The sequence below is a fragment of the Aotus nancymaae genome, unplaced genomic scaffold, assembly GCF_030222135.1.
Source record: "Aotus nancymaae isolate 86718 unplaced genomic scaffold, 86718_ANA_hifiasm-v0.15.2.pri h1tg000002l, whole genome shotgun sequence".
NCBI classification, from domain to species: Eukaryota; Metazoa; Chordata; class Mammalia; order Primates; family Aotidae; genus Aotus; species Aotus nancymaae.
Genome location: NW_026988413.1, coordinates 43,089,158 through 43,105,079, shown reverse-complemented (window position 1 = coordinate 43,105,079; position 15,922 = coordinate 43,089,158). Strand labels below are relative to the sequence as shown.

The following is a 15,922-nucleotide window of genomic DNA, read 5'->3' as shown; positions in this document are numbered from 1 at the left end:
TACGAGCATGTCATCTGCAAATAGAGACTATTTGACTTCCTCTTTTCCTAATTGAATACTCTTTATTTGTTTTTCTTCCTTATTGCTCTGACTAGAACTTGCAATACTATATTGAATAGCAATGATGAGAGAGGGCACCCTCTTCTGGTGCCAGTTTTCAAAGGGAATGCTTCTAGTTTTTGCCCATTCAGTATGATATTGGCTGTAAATTTGTTGTAAATAGCTTTTGTTATTTTGAGATACATTCCATTGATACCTAGTTTATTGAGAGTTTTTAGCATAAAGGGCTGTTGAATTTTATCAAAGGCTTTCTCTGCATCTATTGAGATGATCAGGTGGTTTTTGTCTTTGGTTCTGTTTATGTGATGGATTACGTTTATAGATTTGCTTATGTTGAACCAGTCTTGCATCCCTGGGATGAAGCCTACTTGATTGTGATGAATAAGCTTTTTGATGTGCTGTTGCATTCGGTTTGCCAGTATTTTATTGAATATTTTTGCATTGATGTTCATCATGAATATTGGCCTGAAGTTTTCCTTTTTAGTTGTGTCTCTGCCAAGTTTTGGTATCAGGATGATGTTGGTTTCATAAAATGATTTGGGAAGGATTTCCTCTTTTTGTATTGTTTGGAATAGTTTCAGAAGGAATAGTACCAGCTCCTCTTTGTATGTCTGGTAGAATTCGGTTGTGAACCCGTCTGGACCTGGACTTTTTTTGGTTGTTAGGCTATTAATTTCTGCCTCAACTTTAGACTTTGTTATTGGTCTATTCAGGGATGCCCCATTCACATTGCTACAGAGTATAATACCTAGGAATATAGCAAACAAAGGATGTGAAGGATCTCTTCAAGGAGAACTACAAAACACTGCTCAAGGAAATAAGAGAGGACACAAATAGAAGAAAAAACATTCCATGCTCATGGTTAGGAAGAATCAATATCGTGAAAATAACCATACTGCCCAAAGTAATTTATAAATTCAATGCTATCCCCATCAAGCTACCACTGACCTTCTTCACAGAACTGGAAAAAACCACCTTAATATTCATATGGAATTTAAAAAAAAGCCCACATAGCCAAGACAATCCTAAGCAAAAAGAGCAAAGCTGGAGGCATCATGTTATCTGACTTCAAACTATACTACAAGTCTACTGTAATCAAAACAGCATGGTACTGGTACCAAAACAGAGATATAGACCAATGGAACAGAACAGAGGCATCAGAGATAATGCCACACATCTAAAACTATCTGATCTTTGACAAGCTGGACAAAACAAGCAATTGGGAAAGGATTCCCTGTTTAATAAATGGTGTTGGGAAAACTGGTTAGCCATCTGCAGAAAGCTGAAACTGAACCCCTTCCTTACACCTTACACTAAAATTAACTCCAGATGGATTAAAGATTTAAACATAAGACTTAACATTGTAAACACCCTAGAAGAAAACCTAGGCAACACCATTCAGGACATAAGCATAGGCAAGGACATCATGACTAAAACACCAAAAGCAATGGCAACAAAAGCCAAAATAGACAACTAGAATCTAATTAAACTTAAGGGCTTCTGCATAGCAAAAGAAATAATCATTAGAGTGAACCTGCAACCAATAGAATGGTAAAAAATTTTTGTAAGCTACCCATCTGACAAAGGGATAATATCTAGAATCTACAATTTCAAGATTTATAAGAAAAAAACAAACAACCCCATCAAAAAGTAGGTAAAGAATATAAACAGACACTTCTCAAAAGAAGACATTTATGAGGCCAACAAACATATGAAAAAATTCTCATCATCACTGATCATTAGAGGAATGCAAATCAAAACCACAATGAGATACCATCTCACACCAGTTAGAATGGCAATCATTAAAAAAATTAGGAGACACCAGATGCTGGAGAGGTTGTAGAGAAATAGGAACACTTTTACACTGTTGGTGGGAGTGTAAATTAGTTCAACCATTGTGGAAGACAGTGTGGAAGTTCCTCAAGGATCTAGAAATAGAAATACCATTTGACCCAGCAATCCCATTACTGGGTGTATATCCAAAGGATTATAAATCTTTCTATTATAAAGACACATGCACACATCTGATCATTGCGGGGCTGTTTACAATAGGAAAGATCTGGAACCAACCCAAATCCCATCAAGGATAGACTGGACAAGGAAAATGTGGCACATATACACCATGAATACTATGCAGCCATAAAAAACGAGTTAGTGTCCTTTGTAGGGACATGGATGGATCTGGAAACCATCATTCTCAGCAAACTGATACAAGAACAGAAAACCAAACACCACATGTTCTCACTCATATGCAGGTGTTGAACAATAAGAACACATGGACACAGGGAGGGGAATATCACACACTGGGGTCTGTTGGGGGGTGGGGGCTAAGGGAGGGATAGTGGGGGGTGGTGAGGTTGAGGAGGGATAACACTGGGAGAAATGCCTGATATAGTTGATGGGGGAGATGGTGGCAGCAAACCACCATACCATGTGTGTACCTATGCAACAGTCCTGCAAGTTCTGCACATGTACCCCAGAACGTACAGTATAATTTAAATAAATAAATAAATAAATAAATGAAATAAAATAAAATTGAAGATGAAAGAGTGTATATTTCTAAGAATTGAGGTTAGCTCAGAATGTAATCTTGGCCTAATCCAATCTAGGTCACACAAATTTGCAGTATGGTTTCTGTATAGTAAAGAGGTCCAAGGTATTTTTCTAATTTTTCAGTGTTGGTGGCAGAAATGGCATGGAATAAATGTTCACTTCTGAGCAGGAATTACATAAGAAAGTCATCTACTTCCTCCTGGGCTTAGCACACACTGTTCTCTCTAAAGTGCAGCCCCATCAGGATCCTGAATTTTTATCTTTTTCTTGGCTTCTCATTTTGGCTTGCTCTTCCTAGTTTAGGCTGCTTAGGACTGAGTTTGCAACCCTGTAAAAGGTGGCTTGGGTTATTAGCTCCACACAAGATGCTCCCAAATTTTAGTCATGAAGTGTCACTTTCTCATGCTCATTCAGGATCTCAGAGTCACACTGGGTTGGTAAACCTATCCTAGTGCTCCACTTGGAAAGGGGGACCAGGATAATAATTAGTTTATACATTAGAAAAACACACCTAATCGGTCTAATGGTAACAGCATAGATTATAGACAGCTAAGCCCTTCTACCTACATTATTTCATTTAATTCTCAAACCAACTCTGAAATAAGTGCTACTGCAAATGCCACACTACTACAAAATTCCCATTTTACAGATAATAAAACAGGTTAAGACATCACACCACCAGTAATCTTATAAGAATAATCATACATTTTTATGTACAAAGTATTTAATAAGCAATGTGCAATCTAAAGTTTCATCAGTGTACACAAATAGAAGATTTACTGAAATGTCTAATTTTAAAAATAATATAAATCTTTACTAATATGATATTTTCTATCAAGACTAGAGAAACATGTTTAGAGGATCCCACTTTTTGTAGGAAAGAGAAGAAAGGAAAACAAACTTTGTAGTTGATTTTCAGTCTGAAAATGAAAAAGTGGGGAAAATGAGCCAGCCTTTTCAGAGAAGATTGTTGAAACTTCCTTGGTGCTGATGAGAGCATTTTTACTGCAGGAACATATGTGGAAAATCAATGCTGCAGGTCACAAACCCTTTCAGTAAATTCCTGTAGTGGAGCAAAGACCATGTAGAAGTACCAACCAGAACAGATGTCATTCTTAACTTCATTTTCTCAAACAGAGAAATTCTTGAAGATTTAAAATTAGAACAAAATCACATAAGCATCATGAATTGGCAGAATTAGGGATTCTAAGAGAGGGCTTGGAAAAATCCTGAAAAAGGAATAAAAAAAGCCTAAAAACCTGATTTTGGCAAATGTGAAATTATAGGGTAGATTTTCAATCCTTTTTTTTTTTTTTTTTTTTAATATTCCTGCAAAGCTGTAGCCACAGTTTCTTCATCTCAGGCCCAGACATGAGCAATGCCCCATGTCAATTCTACTAGGGCAGGGAGTGTATGATAAGCTTGAGCTGCTTGATCAGAATTATGATAGATAATATTTGTGGCTCCTAGGGTGACTCTGGTGTTGCCCTATGCCCAACAGATCTAAGTATCTCCCTGGATTGCCATACTGGCACCTACCTTGGTTTCCAACTAGGATGAAAGCCATTCATTTTTGGCTATGGTCTCAACACATTTCTTGCTGCTTGCCATTGAAATGAATTTCATTTGTTTTACTTTGTGCTGCTGGCTGAAGTCTTGTTCGGAGAAAACATCTTTTTCACAATAGAAGTAATAATATTTGCCCACTTTTGAATATTGTTTATTGCTTTGTATCTCCAGACCTATACTCAGATAATATCCTATGATGCTATTAGAAATAAGCTAAATTTTGTTATGACTTTCTCCATACCTGGGACAAGGGCTCAGCCTTCATGCTAGTTAGTTATTCTCAAAACCAGTTAGTCTCTTCAGTCTGCCTGGCAGAGTTCCCAGTACGTCTCACCAGGTTGCTCACATTATCCTGTGGTTCTCATGAGACGAAATTACATTAGAGTCAAAAATTCCAAGAAAACAGAAAAAAAATTAAGAACGTTAAAAATATAATATTATAGCTCATGATAGGGAAAGGTTGATTTAAGGAAAGAATTCACTAAGGAACAAAAGTGTACTTATAAAAAGTACTCATAATAGGAGCTAAGATCTGTGTTCAGTGAAAAATACAGGGTGAAAAGTTGTAGAGTCTAAACTTCTGAGTGAGAAAAGAGTTGTAGCCTATGGAGAGAAAAATAGGAGTTTCTAAATTTCCAGAAACAAGATAGATAATGGAATCATACAACAAATGGGATCTTAGCAGTCATTAAATGAAATTCATTGCATAATACAGAAATTCCTTCTGTAGCCCTGCTGATACTGATCATCCGCCCACAACTTGAAATTTCACAGCTCTGGGGAACTTATTACGTGTAAGTAGGCCACTCCATAGAGGAAAATAATAAAGGAATATATTTTCTTCTTAATAAGTGGAAACAGGCCAACAACATGGCACTAAAGATTTTTAATGCTTAAAAAGACTAATATTTTTAGCAGAGAGAGCCTACTCTATGGTCTGAACTGTACTGAACATGGATCTGGGTCTCAGGACAAAAGGGAAGAACTAATACATATTTTCTAATTAGCTCAGCTACCTACCTCTATTCCAAGGACACTGTTATCCCTTCTTTTGAGACCGACTAATGGCCAGTGCCTAAGATGTGAAAAGGTCAGACTGGAACCCATATTTCTTTTATCAAAAAGTACAAATTCATATTTTCATATTGTTATAGTCCAGCTAATAGTTATTGTTATTTGGTAGTCTGCTTTTATCTGGATATTTACCAGCTGGTATTTCCAGTCATTGGTGTCCCAGATATTTGGGTAGAGGAGGAAACTCCATTTTTTGCAGACGGCTGAAGCAATGCTTGGTTGCTTTGTGCTTTCTTGAACAGGAGGTGTCTAAGATGTAATGACTTATTATTTGCCAGAGACTGCCTTATAAGAATTAACTCATGTAATTCTTATTTTGACAGATTTCTGACCCATGATATCTTAAGACAACAATTTATGTATCATTAAGCAAGTCGAAATAAGTCTAATTCCAAAGAAAATTGTAAAATAGAATTTATATTTTTAGTGAATCATAACAAATATTCACTGAATGAATTAATAGTTGTGGTTCCTAGGGTAGAATGAAAAAATGATTTACATCCAAGAAATTGCAAAAATCTAAATTTGAATATATGTAAAAGAAAAAAATGAGTGAAGAAAGAAAGGGTGAAAACGAAAACATGACAAAACATTCTACAAAGCTAGGATGCTCACAAAATCAAACAGAGCAGCAATGACTGGACAGTGATCAATTGATGGTATTTGCAAGGAAAGGATTCTTAAGTAAAGATGTGTAGTGAGCTTCATGAATTTTCTGTGAAAGGTAGGGTTAATAAAACCTCTTAGAAAATTTCACTGAAATCACTATACTTTTGCCTTCTGCTTCAGCATGATCAGACTGGCTACTCTGATTAGAGTACTGTTTATAAAGAAGAGCATGTATGCCCGTGTGTATGTGTGCACATGTGTGTGTTGTGTGTGTGTGAAGAGACAATATATCTCTTAATGAAGATGATTAATGCATCTTTTGAACATCTGTATTCTATGTCTACTGATATCTTGTTCCAAAGTATTTGTAGAAATAAAATTAGCTCTTTAATTGATTATATCATCCTGGAAAATTAGGAAAATATCTTTCCTTTTCTCTCTTCTGTAGTTCTGCCTCTAATTGGTCATTAGGACACTTTTTTTTTAACATCCATTTCCTCTCCTCCATTGCTGACTATGCTGTAAGTTTGGTGTTTAATAACCTTTACTATTGCCTTCTAGCTGGTTCTCTTGCCTCCTGTCTGTTCTTCCAGTCTATCTCTCATATTGCCTCTGAGTTATCTCCTGAAAAGAGAGATCTGATCCAATTGCCCCCATTAAAAACAAAAACAACTTACATGGCTCCCCATGGTAGACAGAATAAAGTTCTGCATTCCTTATTTCAACTATGAATTCTGTAGAATGCATTACTTGACTATGTTTGGTACTAATATTCTGTGTTATTAAAGATTTTTGTCTTTTTCCTGTTATAAAACCTTGCCAAAATATATTGGATATCCTGATTTAATTATTGACCTACTATGCTTATACTGTTGGACTTGTTTTCAGTTGTATTGCTATTCCCAGTAGTCACTACTATATAGTATATGAAAGTTAAGGGCTGGAACAAATTTGACTTTAACTTGGCTTAGTTTTCCACTCCATACCTTTCTGTGCACACTGCAGTGCATCTGCTCCTCAACGCTTCCCAGCACCTCTGGGCTTTTCTCCCTTGGCACCCTTTCCATGTAATGTAACCTTCCTGACCCTACATAGCAACATTTCACTATCATTTAAGCCAGAACTCTAACTGTACATTCTTTTCAAGCATTCTCTGATCTCATTTGTCTTCTTTACTTCTTTGGAAGCCAATTGCATATTCTTTTGGACTCTACTATAGCAATGAGGTCTTTCTGCTTGAAAATACAGTTAGCTTTTAATTTCACATTTCCTCTACTTCTTTGACAGTTTCCTGAAGATAGATATGATGACTAACTCATCTTTACTTCCTTCATGGCATAGATGAAAAGTGCTAACTTTATGAAGAAGATGCTTACTAAGTATTTACTAAGTGGTCAAGAGGTGTTTGGTGGATCAATATTTCCTCGTGTGTTCTGCAGAACTATATTTCTGTAGCATTTCAGTAGATTTTATATGAAATGGAGTTCTGTGGTCCTAGAGGTTTGGGAAATTCTGGGTTAAACAGAGTCAAACTATTTTTTTTAAACTGAGATACTTATTGAGCCTTAAATGCTGAAGTTTGTTGTTCTCTAATGGAAAAATATTTTATCCAGCATTTCCAAACTTACATGGGCTACTGAACTCTTTATTCACAAACTGCCATGTTACATATAATCTAGTGAGAAGATCTGGCTGACCCGTTTTACAGTTGCAAACAGTTCCAAACTCCAAACTAAATAGCCTTGGAGTTAACTAAGTTAGAGTCTAAATCTTTAACTGAGTTTGACACATGAAGATGCTCTGATCTTCATGCAGCTATAGCCTTTGACTTTTGAGCTGCAGGAGGCAATCTCAGTGAGCCTCATCAGGAAAAGCACTGTTAGAGGATTTTTAAAAAACATTCAGGATGTCTAAATTACAGTTAAGCTGAATGTCTCAATATTATACAATTTATTCTAGTATACAGGCTATTATAAGAAAATGTTCACAATTAATTTTTGTTACTTGATTCCTCTTAATTTACCCACTTTGATGACATACATTTTGCATATTTACCATAGCATATGAGAATCTTGAAGAACAATTTTATAAATGTGGAATTGTGTTGGCTTTATATAAGAAGAATTACAACTCATTGTTTAAAGTCAAAATCAAACAGGGCTTGATAAGTTGTTTTTGAAAAGGAATTCATCCTGCTCCAATTTCAACACCCACATCAGTAATATGCATTATAACCTGCCCTGACAAATCACACAGTATCAATACTGCCTTAGAATTTAATGTATCCTCAGTTTTCACTTGGAATCTGCACTGGGAAATAATGGAAGAAGATGCCTTGGAAAAATATACTTCAGTTTCTGTCTATCATTTTCTTCATCTCAAGTATAGTCTTCTGAAGAACAGAGCTATATCCTTTATTTCCTTTGTATGCTCCTCCAACTTGAGTGCTGTTCTGTGTTCCCAGCAGGTACTCTGAAGACATTATTAGGCTGACGCCCAAGTAAGTAAGCACCTTCATTAAGTTTTACATGCAAGAACATCTTGATGATAAGGTATAGTAGAGTGTAGGGGTGGTGGTGGGCAGAAGAACCAGCCCCCTGGAGACTGGGAACAAAATTCAAAAGACCTTGATGAGCAAGAAACAAATATAAAGACGTTCTCTGGTACACTCAAAGAACAAAAATCACATTGAACAAATGTAAAATGAGTAATGAGGAGTTAGATCCGGGTACCTCAGGAAAACGTGGAAAAGTCATCATGACAAAAGCTCCCATGAGTCAGTAACATGGTGCTTTTTAAAAACTGAGCATTTTCAAGGATATGTTAAAAAGGAGAATAGTAGGCAAGGTTTATGCTTGGAGTCCATCTCATGTTAAATGACGTACTTAAATGAGATAACCTGAATATATTGTGAGCTAAAGAAATAAAACTCAACTGATATTTCAATTTTGTAAATCTTTCTTGCAAGATTCCTGAAAATACTGTGCCAATTAAGTCTCTGTTTCTAAATAATGGCAGAATCCACAAGCTCAGATCTCAAATTCCCAAGTATAATATCTGTTACAGTATAGATGAAGTATCCTTTGTGTTCCTAACCATAATGAAATGACAACCAGCATTCTGGGGAAACATTCCCACGTGAAGAGAAGTGACTGCATTCCTGTCCTTGTAATACTCTAGTAGCATTAGGAGCGGTATTCCCATCCTGTCAAACTGTGTGCACCTCTTTTCCTGAATATTCATTAGATTTAAGTTACACATGCTATGGGATTTCAAAGATCCGTAATGATTGAAAAAGCTCGTATACCTATTTTGGATAATTCATGTTGAGTATTAAATATAAAATGAAATAAAAAGATTATTTTATTAACTCATTAAGACTATTGTCTAATACAGTTAAGAATTTTAAATAAATTATGCAACTGGGGAAAACTAAAGCAAACAGAGTTTTACCATAGCTTTATAATGGTGTGCAAACTCCAGTAGCTTAGTAGTTTCTTGAACAGGAGATGTCTAAGATGTAGGACTTTTTATTATTTGCCAAAGACTGCCTTACAAGAACTAACTCATGTAATTAGTTAATTACATGAGTTAATTAACTAATTAACTACCTTTTGTGTCTTAGGATATCATGAAATGATTTCTGACCCACGATATCCTAAGACACAAAAGGCATTTCATTAATGGAGAAAGTGCATGTCAAATGCCTTCTAAAACTGAAGAGTAGAAATTCCCCATTTTATACAAAGCAATCTAAAAATGTAAGGAAATAGAGATTTTTGAACAATATAACTGATATGTAGATGCAAAATATTTCAACTTTGTACTTCATAAAAAATATACATTTTCAAATTGACCATTATAAAAACCAGTTAACCTGCCATGAGGAAGCCCAAATATCTTGTAAAAAGACCCGCATCAAGAAAAATGGATGTCCATAGCTCAATCCATAACTCCATCTGAGCTCTTAGCAGCCAGCTGGCCCCATTTACCAGTCATAGGAGTAAGCCATCTTGAAAAAGGATTTTCCAACATCCAGTCAGCTGCCTACTTCAGGTTAGGTTCTCCAGAAGCAAACACTGAGATTGAGTGGGTAGGAGTATCAACATCTGTGAAAGGAAGAAGAAACACAGGACTGAGCAGAGAAAAAAATCTAAACCACAATGAAGGTCTGCCAACGCCCTTGCCAACCAGGTGTTAGGCTCTACGGTGGATTTTACCCATCAAATTTGTTCAGTGTCAGGTTAGAATGGGCAGACTTTTGTATTCCTGCCTTTCTCAGTCATCAGATGAGAGCTTCCCTGGAAAGGATATGACCTCGGATGAAGCAGCTCTTTGCATTTAAGCAAAGCCCTGAAAAGGCTGACAGCTAGAAGTGTTTGCTAACCACACACCCTACAGCTGGACAGCCAGTCTTTCCTTGAAAGGGGAGGATCTTTGTGGTGCATCTTCTTATTTGCTCCACTGTCCCAGCTGATACTACTTGGAGCAGAGATGAGTTTCCCTGGGGAGGTTTTGTTATACTGCAATCATAACTATGATACACCAAACCTTTCCAAGTTATAAAATGACAAAAGAATATAGTGAACACTCTAATTTAGGTATTTTTTTATTTATTTGATCTCTGTATGAATAAGGATTATTTAGGAATATATTCATTTGGTCTCTGTATATGATGAAAAGAATCAAAAGAAAAAATATCAAGAGATAGACAACTCTTTAGTGTCAAAGTATCATAAATTAAAGTTTGAACAACAAATAGGACAACATTTGAAACCAAAAATAGGCAAAGAATTTTTATCATATGTGACATACTCAGACAAATCAATAAGTTTTAGTACAGAAATAGGCATGTCAGAAAAGATCTATCACCGGGCATGATGGCTCATGCTTGTAATCCCAGCACTTTGGGGGGCCAAGGCGTGCAGATCATGAGGTCAAAAGATCAAGACCATCCTGGCTAACATGGTGAAACCCCGTCTCTACTAAAAATACAAAAAATTAGCTGGACGTGGTGACACGTGACTGCAACTTTAGCTACCTAGGAGACTGAGGCAGGAGAATCACTTGAACCTGAGAGTTGGAGGTTGCAGTGAGCTGGGATGGTGCCCCTGCACTCCACTCTAGCCTGGGTGACAGAGCAAGACACCATCTCAGAAAAAAAAGAAAAGAGATATCTCTATATAGACATAAATAATATACTTATAAAATCTGCTCAATCTTATAAATACATAAAGGAATATAAGTTAAAACTAAAATATGTACCAGTTTGATTTACCAATAAACAATATTAAAATAAAGTATTACTTAGTGTTTATGTTACGGTCATAAACATAAGGTCATATGATGTGCAATAAGGTCATTCACATTAACTGTGGAGGAAGGAGAATTTCATAAGACCCTTTTAGAAAGCATCTTGGCAATAGGCATTAAAAGTTATAAAGTGCTATGTTCTCTCCCATCTAGTAATTAAGTTTCCCAAACTCTACCGTGTGTAAATATTCTGAAAATATGGGCTAATACTTACGTATTAAAATGTTTATTCATTCTTTTATTTTTGCTAATAGCCAAATAAGGGGACAGTTGTAGTAACTGATTAGCTAGAATGTTATACAGCCACTAAGCATACTGTTTTCTAAGAAATTTTAATGGTGAAAAATGTTTATTATGTTTAAAAAATGTACACACAATCTACATACAATACAAATGCATCTATGAAAAAAATATATATATTTGTTTGAAAATGTGGCAATGTATTCATAGTTGCTTCTCCTAGGAAGATGTTCAAATAGTATTATTAATTTCTACCCACTTTGGACAGAGTCATTTCTCTTTAAATTGCCACCTTCATACAGGCATTAATGTCTTTACTCTCAGTTCAGGCAATGTACAAGCGTACAGACTATTGGATATAGAGTGGTTCCCACGCAAGGATTTGCAAGGAATTCACTCTCAAGCACTTTTAAGAGCTGAGCTTCTTCCACTCACCTTTGGTTGTTGTGGCCAAACATCCCTTTCTTCTGCTGAATCTCCTTTCTCTCCATAGCTTCCTCTCTGGGCGAGCTACTCCTCTGCTGTCTTTTATTCCTCTCTACCAATCACAGTTTTCTGCCCTGAACTGTGTCCAGAGAAGGTTAGAATTATCTTTAAATCTTTTTTTCTGCTCCAGTGTGATCTTCAGTTTTTATTGAGTGTGACAAAGTAGATGAAATAAAAAAATACGTAAAATGATTTGGATTAATAAATGCTTTGGCTTGACTTATCCACATTATTGTAGTAAGACTTATGATGGTTAGAGGAGACCAGATGAATTAAAAATCCATTTTACTTAAAATCTTGTAGTTCTGAGAACTTTTGGGAAGGAAAGTATATTACATTTAACTTGTAAGACAGTTTGTATTCATGGAATACACAAAGTTCTAGAAAAGTATGATGTCACACTGAAGATTTGTCATCAGAGGTGTAGAGAAATGACTCATTAGATCTCTATGTTCAGTTTTTTTTTTTCCCTAATCTGTTTAATGGCAGAAGTGGGTAGTGCCATGGTCTCTTACACTACTAAAACGTAGTGTTAAAAAGTATTGCTAAAAGTAGTTTATTCTTACTCAGAATAGTATCTGTGTTTGACTCAGACTTTTTTTTTGAAAGGAAAAGAGATAATGAATGTGTGAATTTTCAAGGGTATTTTAGGCACCTTCAATGACTGCACCAACCTCTAAAGCACCTCCCTGCACTTGAATCTCTTCCAATGAAGTAGAAAATCAACAGAAGCAAAGTTGACAGAAAAAAAAAAAAAAAGAGTCATGCTGCCTGTGACAATGTGTCTGGGACACAAAGCATTGACCTTGAAGCACTGGCTCATTCATTTGTGGATGATTTAATCACTGGGACCTTTTAACATCTGGGTCATTCCTCTCCATGGTATATGATCCCATGGATCTCCCTTGCTCCCGTTTTCTCACATATATCTTTTTTACTCATCAAAAAGAGATTAGAGATCTCCACTTTTATGAGCATTGCCTCAATCTCACAAATATAGGGAAGAAATGTGAAAAAATTGGTAACTAAAGAAATTATCAAACCATTATTCATAGGTGAAGTGTACTGGAAAACATTCTCTAACTATTAAACTCAAAATATTTTCTACATATCTTTTATGTAGATATATTATTAAAGAACATTTATTTAAAGAAAGATGACATCCTAGGTGGGGTAGTTGGGAATGTGGATAAGAAGAAAAGAGAAGTTTCCATCAGGGAGGCTACTGAAGAATGGTCTTGCGATTACAAAAGAAAAGAACCATCCATTTAGAGATAATATAATAAAAGATGTGTGTGTGTGTGTGTGTGTGTGTGTGTGAGAGTTAGTGTTTATTGCTGTGACCATAATAAGAAAAGTGAATTATTTTAAATTCATTTATGTTTTAAAATAAGAACAAAACAGATAAAAAATTTAATATGGAAATATTAAATCTTTATACAAACCACTAAATTTGCATTGGGAGAATGAGATTCAGAAAGAGAAAAAGACCCCAATTGAAATTGTTTTATTTAAGTAAAAGGAATAAAAATAAATTTGTGCTTGATCGGTTATGCATTAATAATTAGCAAGTAAATAATGTGTGCTGGAATTATGTTAATTTAAATGATATTAAAATACTTCAATTCATTGTAAAACATAAAAAAGAGAGCATGATCTATATTTTAAAGCCATATTAGAAATGGAGTAACATATTTGAAGAGGAAAACTTGAAGGAAAATAACAGAACATTATGAAGACTATGTAGAAATACCGAAAATGTTTGAGTAATGCTAAGTCAAATATAAGAAACTGAAAATGTGTGGATTATTACATAATTCATGTAAATATAAATTCATGTGGAAAATAATATGTGAACATGTTAGGATAGTGGCATTAATACTATTGCTATATTATTAAATTATTTTAAATATTATGTATGAATATTTATTTAATTAAAATATTTATTTTAAGAATATCCCCAACTCCTTATCCTGTAGAGTCAAATACTTTTATAATTTTTTTAAACTAATATATATTTGAATAAAATGCCAGGAAAATTTTGTAAGAGAAAAGTTTTAGTTTTGTTTGTAAGTAACTTTAACAACCTTGCTTTATTTTTGATATCTAATAACTAACCATTTACATAGAAGCATCACCTTTAAATTAGTTTAATGATGCTATGCACTGATCTATGATGGAATCAAATTATAGTTTAGATAATTATCAAAGTGATTACATTTCATGACTTAAAATAATCTTTAATAATCTTGTATAATTTTTTCATTTGGCATCATTGCAACATCACTAGAATGATCTGCTTCCTCTTTGAGTTGTTTCAACATATGTTATATTTCCCATGACTTAATCCTCAACATCTGGTTACTGGAGCAGAAATGGAAAGTGCTATCAAAGAGAGCTGAAAAGGCTTATTTTCCTTGAATTCTCCCTGAGAACAAGGATAACTCTTATTATTTAATGTTGCTCATGCTATTACTGCCACAGCCTCAGTAAACCAAAGCATTACAGAAGCCCTCCAGCCAAGGGATGCATTGTAGTAAGAAGAGGCAGTAGGATTGTTTAGTGATGTGATGAGCCCATCCCATTTCAGCAACCCTAGGGAATGTTGTCCCCCTGGTGAGTCCATAGATCTGATTGATTAGAAATTGTCTCTGTCTAGACTTAGTTCTTAGTGGCATATATTTTCCTTGTAGAGGAACCATTTTTCCAGTTCTATAATGATTTTGAAATGATTAATTTGTAAATAAGGAAGAAATATAGGTGGTGAGTAGCATTCATACTGCTGAGTCATGATTAATTACCTCATAACCCCAATATTTGCAATGCTACATTTACCACAGAGTAATCATTAAAGTAACTGGGACTATGCTGATGATATACAGAATTTTAAGTAATCCATGTTAGACTCTCAGTGAAATTTCCAATCCGAAAATGATATAGAAATGGAATGTAGTTAAATAGATACAAATAACATTAACTCTTTTAACCCTTTTGATAATTCTGTGAGGTGGACCTAAGCTGGAGGCATTACACTGTCTGATCTTGAAATATACTACAAAGCTAGAGCAAAACAGCATGGTCCTGGCATAAAAGCAGACATATAAGCCAATGGAACAGAATAGAGAGCCAAGACATATGTCTATGGATTTACAGTCAACTGATCAACAAAAGATGCCAACAACACACAATGGGGAAAAAATAGTCTCTTCAATAAATGGTGTCAGGAAAACTGGATATCCTTATACAGAATAATAAAATTAGACTCCTATTTGACACCATACACAAAAATCAACTCAAAATAAGTTAATGACTTCTAGAAAAAACGTAAGGAAAGCTTTTTAACAATAATTGGGCAGTAGTTTGTTGGATATGACCCCAGAAGCACAGATAACAAAAACAAAAATGGACAAGTGTGATTATATCAAACTAATAAGCTTCTGTACAGCAAAGAAAACAATCAGCAGTGTGAAGAGACAACCTACAGAAAATATTTGCAAGCCATACCTCTAATAAGAGGCTAACATCTAAAGTACATAAGGAACTCAAACAACTCAAACACAAGGACACAAATAACCTGATTTTAAAACAGACAAAGAACCTGGTCTTAGTACACTTGTGCTGTTGCAACAAAATGCCATAGACTGCATATTTATAAATAATATAAATTTATTTCTTACAGTTCTAGAGGCTGAGGATTCCAAGATCAAGGAACTGGCATTCAGAGTCTGGTGAGGGCCTTCTAGCTATGTCTTTGACATGGCAATAGGTGAAAGGGTGTAGCTCATTTCCTCCAGCCCTTTTATAAGGCACTAATTCCATTCATGAAGCCAGACTGTCATTCTCTAATCACCTCCTAAAGGCCCACCTCTTAATAATACTATTGTGTTCAGGATTAAATTTCAATGTGAAATTTTGGAGAGGACACAAACATTCAAACTGTAGCATTCCACTGCTGGTCCCCCAAAATTCATGTCCTTTTCTCAAAGAAAATATATTTATTCCATTCCAATAGATTCAG

General features: G+C 35.1%; 2 long non-coding RNA genes across 2 annotated transcripts in view; one reads left to right on the top strand and one right to left on the bottom strand.

Moving 5' to 3' along the window:
• Positions 1-15,922, top strand: part of LOC135274016 (uncharacterized) — a 692,063-nt gene that overhangs the window by 281,724 nt on the left and 394,417 nt on the right. The window lies entirely within an intron of this gene.
• Positions 8,432-15,922, bottom strand: part of LOC135274017 (uncharacterized) — a 119,875-nt gene continuing 112,384 nt past the window's right edge. The window contains exons 2-3 of the long non-coding RNA XR_010341815.1: positions 9,858-9,974; positions 8,432-8,469 (exon numbers count right to left, since the gene is read on the bottom strand). This is a non-coding gene — a long non-coding RNA (uncharacterized LOC135274017). The remainder of the gene's footprint in view (positions 8,470-9,857; positions 9,975-15,922) is intronic.